The sequence below is a fragment of the Pteronotus mesoamericanus genome, unplaced genomic scaffold (assembly GCF_021234165.1).
Source record: "Pteronotus mesoamericanus isolate MK-2021 breed Mesoamerican mustached bat unplaced genomic scaffold, CSHL_Meso_final contig_20, whole genome shotgun sequence".
Classification (NCBI taxonomy): Eukaryota; Metazoa; Chordata; class Mammalia; order Chiroptera; family Mormoopidae; genus Pteronotus; species Pteronotus mesoamericanus.
In genome coordinates this window covers 63181532-63191414 of record NW_026555085.1, presented here as the reverse complement: position 1 = coordinate 63191414, position 9883 = coordinate 63181532, and the positions used below count along the sequence as shown (strand labels likewise).

Below are 9883 nucleotides of genomic sequence, written 5' to 3'. Positions count from 1 at the left end.
TAGAGCTAAGAGTGTAAACAATATGAGCATTTTCTATGCATATGAAGTTTCCATAATTATTGTTTTAATAGGTACATAATATTCCTGTGTTCTAATTAAGTATTTCCTACACTATGATATTCAAGATATTAACAGAAGAAAATCTGTTAGCTCAGAAACCCAGTTACGAAGGCACAACTTCGCAATACCAGTTTTCGGCCAGATTCCTTGTACACAGTCGGTTCTCTTGTGATCTCCACTTTGGCTCCCCAAGGCCCTTCTTTCACATTATTTCTTATTCCTTCCATCCTCAGAAGAGGCGGAGTCAAAGCTAGCCCCTCCACCTTGGCTTTTGCAAAACTACATTTATAAAAGTAACAAACTCCCTCTCTGATAAATTAAAATGACACACCAGGCGGAGAGTTGAAAGTTAAAGTCTCTTCTCTGTCCCCTAGACTTCACCATTACCAAGTTTCTTGTGATTTTCTTCCTTGATCTGGCCTTCTGAACTTGCCTGGACAGTTACAGGGGTGCTGAGTTACGGATTCCTCAGCTCTCGGGGCAGCCTCTACGGCCTGAGACCTGGAGCAACTCGTTTTTATGTTTTTATATGGTGTGTCATATAAACATCATTTTCTGTGGGTGATATGCTGCAAAAATAGTTCTGGAATAAACACGACTTCTTTTCTCAACATCCTTCCCTTCCAGGACCCACCCCCACAGCGTGGCCGAGGGCCCTTCCTCAAGGCCCACTCTGATTGGGTCTCTGCCCCGCTGGCTTCTCCGAGCAGAATCCAAGCCAATTGGTCTGGAATTCTCTGGCAGCTTATTTCTCTTGACTGACTGCTCACCTGTTTTCTTTGAGCTCTTTAAGGTCCAAACATGCTGTTTCCTGAACACGTTTCAGTCTTTCCTGCCTCCCGCCTCTATCCCTGATTCATCACTTCAGCTAGAAAGCCCAACCCATTCCTGCCCTTCTGTTCAAATGCTCACTTCCTCTGTGCTACCTGGGCTCGGATCCCTCTGTCCCACCAATGTGCCGTTGGCTGCGTTCACGGGATTCACTCAAGAACTCATGCCAGCAGGCCTCCCTCCTTCAGCCCAGCCCACAGCCCATCTTCCTGGGACAAACACAGGGCCTGGCACATTGTAGGCGCTATGGGAGGAATGAATGGAGGATTCACAGAGGTGGTCCTGTGCCCATATAAGGGCATTGAGATTCTTCTTCCCCGCATGGGAATGGTGATGTTTGTGCTGTTCACAGCAAGTCCTCACAGAGGAAGGACGCAAAAACAAAGAGTGCTGAGCTGTCACTGGGGCAGGCACTGGGCAAAACTGCACCCGTGCACACGATCTCATTTCTTCAGGTCCTAAGTGCTAATAGTCTTCTCCTAACGTTCAATGAGGAAAGCCCAGGGTTAGGACCCCTCTTCTTCCAGCTCCAAATGTGTCCAGTTCTCTTTGAGGGAGACGGAAGCAGAGCTAGGGTGGGCGGGCCCCTTTCTGACTGCTCCTCTCCTCCTCAGCACTTCAAACTCCCTGCTGGTTCCCACCACGGGCCTCCTCCCACTTCTGCCCCCGTAGCCATCTCCCTACCTCGCCTTGTCCTAGGTGAGGCGCGGGGTGGGGGTGTCTGGCAGATAGTGGCTATGACTTCTACCTTCCTCCAACTTTGACTGCTGTGTTCCAGCTTGGTACATGTCACCTTTGCTGGCTTAAAGGTTTGCCTTTGTTATGTGGGCATCCGCAAAATCAAATCCCTGAAGTATTTTAGAGATTAGTCCACATTCTTCCTCTTTTAAACATCAAACAGAAGCAGGGAGTCAGCAAGAATTAGTTCTTTATTTGTCAAGGTGCGGCACATAGAATATGCTAGAATACCGACTCAGGGAGGGCGGGGCCCAGCTCCTAGTTCTTAGTGCCCATCACAGAGGGTCTGGCCCGTGACACACTTGAGATCAACTTAGTAGCTGGTGATCGTCAAAACTTTCATTTTTACCTGGTTTGGGAGCATCGTCTACTGAGAATCTTATGATAGCTAATGTTGAATTTCCATCTTTAACCTTTAGGGAGACAATCAAAATTGGGAAGCAATCTCCAAAGAAATATGTCCTCCCAGTTGGCTTGCATGTTAGAAGATGGTGAGGCTGTACCTTTACAGGTAATTAAAACAATGGTAAGGACCACCTCATGAAGGTATGCCCCTCCACCAATGTAGGTGTTATCCTAAATGGCAAACTTTAAAATCTTTTTTACCTGTGTGATCTGCAATAGGAGTCCATCACATGGCTTGGGATTTTGAACTCAATTCAGGGGTGGGGGGTGTTTCTAAAAGCTGAATCATTTTTATAATGTCTGTTAAAATAAAAAACACAACCCAAGCTACTAGGAGTAGTTTTACAATAGGGCAGAGTCCCCCTAACTTGACTGAGAGGCCCCCTCTGTGTATACACAGAGGAAACATTTATACTGTTCCCACGAGGAGCCCAAAGTATTGTGTTTGACTTTCAATACACAGGAGGGCACTGCTCAAGGCTGATGTTCGTTGGTTGGACTCACATGAGGACTCTCATTAGCGCCAAAACTTTGACAGTGCAAAGCCTCTGATGCTCTGAAGGCAGAGAATCTAAAACTTGCCTCCCAACTTAAAAGCTCCTCCGGGGTAACATGACGCAGTGCACACCGACAGTGGCCACCGGCCACCATGAACCACGCCTTAAATCTGCTTTCATTATATTGGTTGTCCGTGGAGGTCAAAAGTAGGCCCGAGAAAGTTTGTCAGCTTCACTGAGTTTCAAGATCTCATGATCCGGCCCCTCAGTTTTGTTCCTCTCCCACCCTGCGAAGTCCTTCCACAAGAAAGACCCTGAGATAAACTCAGCGATTTCATTTCTGGGGTTAAAGAGAGGGGGAGGGGGAACAAAAGACTTCTTGGAGTAAGATAGAGTGTCATTGATGCTTTATTTACATGCGTCACCATCTCTTTCACAAACTACTGTTTTAAATGGAATACACAAGGCAATATCTACAAACACCAAGGAAAGTTAAGTACTGTATCTCTATTTCGTTTGGAAAGGGGAAGATTCCCAAATCAAACTGGCTTTGATTCTTGAAAAGAAAGACCAAAGAGTTAATTCATGGCAACAACGGTTAGACAAAATCCTCAGTAAGAATGCAATGATAGTATCGGCTTTGAGAGGAAGGATGAGGCGCTTCAAACCAGAGCATTGACTGCTTGACTCTTGGGTGTTTGAATATGGCCATGCACCATATTTACTTCTACTTGTATGGGGTATGAGCAAGAAATCGAAACAGATAAGACCGTTTTACAGATACTGTATAGAGATTTTCCCCCATTCATGCAACTTTTTTTCCTTAAAAAAATTTCAACATGTGAAGCCAAAATGCACAATGCACTTTTTTTTTAATATGAACTAATTTTTCTGGTCCTCCTTCACACCTGTTTACATTTCCCATGTACATAAATAATGTGCTAGGACAAGTATATGAGAGAAGACTGATTGCCAGGCAATGAGATAATTTTAGAGATATAAGTGACCAGACACACAGTTTTTAAAAGCAGCCACACAAATATTTCTGAAATGTGGCAGTGGCCTCGTCACCAATCATTCGTCAAAGAAAAATACATACAAATAAAATTACACAAGGAGAAAATATTTCAATCACTCAGACTGCACAAATTGCTACCCATGAAAGGTTTAGATCAAAAATAATATACTCTTTTTAATTTCTTGGGCATCTGCTTTCAGACACTGTTTGACAGACATGACTTCAGGAGGACTTCACCGGCCCCTCTAGTGCCCTGCCTCCCCCAACCGTCATGACAGGCTGGCTTTTTCATACTTCTTGGCCAGTGACTGCCTTTCTATCAAAAAAATTTGCTTTTGTTAATTAAAAAAAAAATATCATGCCTAATCATACAGTGCTCCCTGAATACAGCCAGAAGAAGGACATCGGAGTTCAGAGCTGTCAGGGTGCTGTCTCTGCGTTCGGAGAGGGAGGGTAACGTTTTTAGTTCCCCTCACCGGCCTGTGGCTTCAGTGCTCGAGACGGCTGCTTGGCTGCTTTTCTCTTGGCAGTCCTAAGAGAGTCAAAGGTTCCTTATCTTTAAGTGGGGGGTTCATTAGGTAGTGGTGAAGTCTGTGCCTACCATCCTTCACAGGTTTGGAAGCCACTTGAAATGACACCCTGAGATTGGGCATATCTGTCCTGAGCAGTGAGCCCAGGGGTCCTCTCCTCAGGGAGGGGAAGTGACACACACGTAAGGCCAAAACCCAACGCCAAACACACAAAGTCTGCCTTGTTCTACGTGTGTATGCACAGTATTCCTGTTAACAGGATAAAAACTTCTGAAAGTTTTCAAAATGTGTTTCAGCAATCATTGTAACACAGAGGATGCGCTAAAGGACCCTGACCTTGGAGGCATTCACAGTTAACGGGGCACACCGGACCCGGCGGTCAGTGCCCGCACCAGGACAGTGAAAGCTCGTGATAAAGCTCTTCTCTAACTTTGGTAAAAAGTATCTGGTTCTGGAGTCCTGAAGAGAACAACAGAGCTGCAGAATACATGTCATGCTTTCAATATCAGTCAATCTTCTAATTTCCCATCAAAAAGCGGAAGGCTGCCCAGAGCAGCCTATTTGGAGGCCAAGGGTTGCCTTGGAGAGTTCTCATCAGCATGCAAATGCGAGAGCAGCCAGGCTCCAGAAGCTACTAAGCATTCTGCTGAGATGCTCCGATCAGAGGACTTGCTGTGAGGGCCCAGGACACTCCCATCTCCACATGGTGGTCAACAGTGGGTCCTTCCTGAAAGCAGGTCTTAATATGAGAGACAGAGGGCTCAGGGTGACCCCTCTGTCCAGTCCGGCCACTTCAGAACCTGGCTGGTTGGAGGTGCCCTGGCCTCTGGGTGGGTGTCCAAGAGCATGGCCAAGGATGACAGAGGGACTGCTGTGACCCTGGACAGGCCTAACTGTTCCACTCTGACGCCCTCCTAGGACTGACGTGCTGGCACCTGACCTTACCCTGACCTCAGCGCTCCACAACTCTCTACGTGTAGATGCTGTTACTTCGGGGGGCGGGGCGGGGGGCGGGGCGAACCAAAAAACTCGAAGTGCCCCTTCCCCTCCATTTTCCTGCTCTGCTCTGTGGCTGCCCTGCTCTCTTCTCTCCTCTGTCCCTCCCTCAGCTCTTTTAGATTAAATGATAATCTGATTTTGGAACATTTTATAAGACATTCTGCCTGAAATCTAACAAACACGGGGGCGGGGTGGGGGGGAGAGAATAAATGAGATGTCACATGTCTGAAAGGAATGGAACATTTAAAGATGAAAAACACTTGAGGGTTGCCTTTCTTACTCCAAAAGTAGCTCCCGGGGTCTATAAAACTGCAAAAGCAAAAAGCTATTTTGTTAGTTTGCTTGTTTCTTTGAGCTCCGGAGAGAAATTCTCAGGGCCCTCAGGTTGGAAGCACTCTGGATCCTCCTTTGTATCCAATACTCCCCATCCCACCAAGCCGCTGCCGCTGTCTCTGAACTACAACTCCACGCAGGGCAACGTCACTCAGAAACCCAGCGAGGCAGCCCTCTTTCGCTGAGACTGGACAGTGCTTGTGTACAGCAGACTACCAAAGAATCGAGGAAGTGGCTAGCATTATATAAAGAAATATAGTAAGCAAAAGTCTGTCTCACTGACAAGCAGACCACGTGAATAGAATATATATTTTAAAAAATTATACATACTTTTAAAATGAAAATTATAAACTTGTAGCAGTTTAGAAAGGCGATACGCTACAGGTCTACTATAACCACAACTGCACAACAATTTACAGATTCAGTAAAAGGCAAGATGAAATCCACAGGGCCATCGCTCAAACATGACAACCCAAGCGAGGCAGGAGAGACGTGTGACAATACCAAATGGAACTTTCATTACGCAAGGAGCTGTTATCACCACCAATATTATCCCCAGAGGAATTATAAAGCACGGTGCACAAGGGGGCCCCTGGTGGCCAGTGGTGGGTGCAGGGGGTCAGGCGGCACGTCTGTGTTGGTGGAAGGGAGTCAGTGCCCACTGCACGGTGCAAGCGTCAGCGAGAACTCATGCAGGGAGGTCTGTGCTGAAATACTAGCCTGTATTCCTAACGTCCATGCAGAATGTTCCACTTTTGTACTGTACATGATAAAATATATTTATACACTTATATGCCTAATGCGTTTTATGCAAAGAAAAGAGTCTTCATATATCACTTTGGAGAAGTATGCATATGCTGTGCTAATCAGAGCATCGTTACATCATTTTCATATGTACCAAAGGTGTTCCCAACTACTCTGTCTACCAAAGAAGGTAAGTAGTATAATCCCACGTTCCAGGTTAAACAGAAAGCACCTATACAGCACCGTAACTTTTTGAAAACAAAACAAAATGAAGTCCATAGAAGCAGGAAAGTGGGAAGAAAAAAGTCAAAACTGCCCCATCTTGTACTTCCATTGTGTCACTGGTACAATTACAATCTAAGATTATATATAAAAAAAAAATCAGTTTGTATACTACTGCCTCTCACTCATACACATCTAGTAGATCAGATTATACACAGCAAGGTTGAAAAATCAAGGGTGTGTATTTAGGAAAACAGTGAACTTAGAGCTCCCCCTCCACTGACTTGGGTTTGTACTTTTCACACATTTCTCACTGTAGGCTTAATGCTCACCTGCAAGTTCATTTCTTCTACAAAGCAAAACAGGACTTTTTTTCTTTTCTCCTTCAAACTAAATCCTTTAGTGGCATTTGGCAATTAGTGGACAGCTGAGCTGATTTCTTTCCTGAAAGGATCCTAATTTCCAACCAACACAGCATCACTGTTTGCTACATTAGCCGAGGATACTGGCAGGAGACCACAAACCCCACCCCACTGACCCGGCAACTGCAGACCAGGTGCTGGGGCCGCGCGCGCCTGCCCGCCACCCTGACTCAGAGCTGAAACGCACTGCGCCGGTGGCCCGGTTCCATCCGTTGTGCCTGTACAGGGTGCAGTCCTGGACTGGGGCGCATAGCAAACAGTTGTGCCATTGTTCAGTTCTTAGAAAAGGATAGTTTTCTACCAAACAAAAGAAGAAAGAAAATCCCCCTCTAGATTATGTAATTTGTTAGTTTATGGAGTTCCACGGGCTCAAACACTTGTGATGCCCAAAGCCAAAATGGTAACAGGTACCTTTTCCTTCTGTTTTTAAATTTGCCAGGGGAAGAATGGTTAACATTTTAACAGAAAAATACAGCAAGTTAATGTATGTGAAAAACTCAGAAAGTCAAAGGAAAACAAACACAAAACAACACTTAGAACATCCCATAAACCATCACGGTATTAAAACACCACACAGTCACCAACAGGGGCTCACGGTGTGCTCTGACGGAGGGTGGGTGGTGCTGGCAGGGTGCTGTCCTTCGCTGGCAGGTGGCGCATCACCCCGTACAAGGAAGATTTGCATACTGTAGATATAGAGTTCTGTTCCAAGGGTAAGTGCTTCACCTGGGGTAAGGGGCCATAACAGTCTCTGCTGGGTTAGGAAAATGGCATGGGATTCACAAAGGTGTTAAGCTGTAAACGGTATCACTGTCCACTTGTCGAGAGCAGATTTGGCAAAGGGTTTTCTCTGTAGGTCTTGTGTCAGTTTGAGGGTCTACAGGAGGAGAAAAGAAAACCAGAAATGGTTAAGGGCATTCGAATGGCAAGAGTGGGCAGGTACCTCATGGTCACATTTCATCAGCCTCCCATCTCCCTACCCCCACCTCCTAGCCAAGGGGACCAGCTTCAAAGATCTCAAAGCCTAAGGACGATGTAGGGAATCAACTTACCTTATTTCTCTGCTTGATTGCAAAATGCTCTCAAGTTGAAAAAGCTCAAAGGAAATGGGGTCATTCACTTTGGGAGATTATAAAAGATGAGCAAAATTAGGGGTGTTTTAGTGAACCCTTTCAAGTAAGGGACACCCAGGGTGCAGGCGGGATGTTGCTCTAGTTTTTTGGACCAGGGATTTTCTGGGACATGGGACTTCTATGCTAAAACCAATGAAGGTGGTCACTCTAAGCAAACCAGCTCTGCTCTCTGGTTCTTTCCCACTGGCTACGTGGACTAATTGGCTTTGCTTACCACCCCTTCCATTACTATCCCAAGGGAGATGAAATGACTTTCTCCACAAAGGCTTAGTAAGTCTACACTGCTGGTTGGAGGTCATCTTACTTCCCCCACTAAAAAAGAGGTAAGTAATCTTTACGTGGGCTGTCTTAGGAATTTGCTTTTTATATTAAAAATCTACAGAGGAAAGAAGATTATGTAACACACACACATGGCAAAAAACCATCTCTCATGAAACATCCCTTTAACAATTAACAACACTATTATTTTGATTCTAAAGGTCTTCAGTGGGAAGGCACAACAGGGGTCCTCTCAGAGCATCTAACTTACACAAGTCTTATCAGACTTCACGTGACCACTGAGCCTGGAGAAGTTACAGGACATTTTTAAAAAGTACAGATGACCCCTGAACAATGTGGAACTTAGGGGCGCCAAACCCCTGGCACAGCTGAAAATCCACCATTAACTTTGACTCCCCCAAAACTTACCTACTAAAAACCAGTAACAGAAATAGTAGATTAACATATAACTTGTAAGTTGTACATATTATATGCTGTATTCTTACAATAAAGTTAGCTAAAGAAAATGTTATTAAGAAAATCATAAGGAAGAGAAAGTATGTATATGTATTTTATATGTTCATGACATACCTTTTAAATTTTTTTTCTGGTATCTCTAGGCTATCTGCAAGTTTTTCAAATTGAAGCAAATCTCTAAAAATTTTTGAACACATTTACAGAAAGAAAAATCCACGTATAACTGGATCCATGCAGTTCAAACCTGTGTTGTTCAAGGGTCGACTGCATAGAGATGTAGCCAAAAGAACGGACGTGACAGGTCTCAAGACATAAGACCTTCTGTTTACAGAGACAGTGTCAGCTGCCGTGGTAGGAAAAATTGGCTCCAGGCCAAGAAATGGATACAAAAGTGGTAGTGAAGCAACATGAACTCACGATCTGCTCACCAGATAAGGTGAACAAGTAATGAAAAATGCATCAATAAGCTCTCACACACACATACTAACATCTGCTTCCCCCTCTTCAGAGGAGATAGCATCATGAGGCTCATGCAGAATTTTCACAAGTCCACTTGCGACCTGCTCTCTTCTGTGACTGCACTGGTTGGCAATCTCACCTTTCACTGCCAATGTTCAGAAAGACAGTGGTATTTGTAACGTTACACCCAAGGTCGTAGTTACCCCGGTTATGGCTCTAAGTACGAGAGCTGAGGTTGTTTCATTGGCAGCAGAGACAAAAGCAGGAAAAGCCCCTTCTTCCCCTATTCCCAGTATTTCGTTTCTCTGGCCAATGGCATTTTTGGAGCTATGCTTTGCTTTGTAAGGCCATGAGACAGTTTATCCTGGACTATAAAATAACAGCCTATTGATTTCAGAGGGAGAAAGGCTAAACTAGACCCCAGATCTCAGTATCTGTGAGGAACAGAGCCTTCGAGAGCCCATGCTGTCCTGTGCCTCTACCTCGGACCCCTGAGGCATGGACAAACGGGTGCAGATAGGTTTCTTTAGAAGGAAATCTGGTTTCTCCCTTCACAATAAGACTTAATAAACCACAACCTAATGTCACTACGCAATTAGTCATCAGGGGACTTTGGTCCCCAACTCTCGATCCTGGCTTACTGAGAGTGCCAAGGGATAAGCTATAAAGTATTACCTAATTCAGACCCCATCCCCCTGTTCCCATTGGTGTTAATTATTCAGCCGTGGAACTAGGATGGTGACACACTTCTTCCACA

At 45.0% G+C, this 9883-nt stretch overlaps 1 protein-coding gene across 2 annotated transcripts in view; it reads right to left on the bottom strand.

The window, feature by feature from the left end:
* Positions 1–2926: 2926 nt before the first annotated feature.
* Positions 2927–9883, bottom strand: part of FOXO3 (forkhead box O3) — a 111797-nt gene continuing 104840 nt past the window's right edge. For both annotated transcript variants that reach the window (XM_054569800.1, XM_054569799.1), the window contains exon 4: positions 2927–7676. The gene's annotated coding sequence lies outside the window, so the exon portion shown is untranslated. The remainder of the gene's footprint in view (positions 7677–9883) is intronic.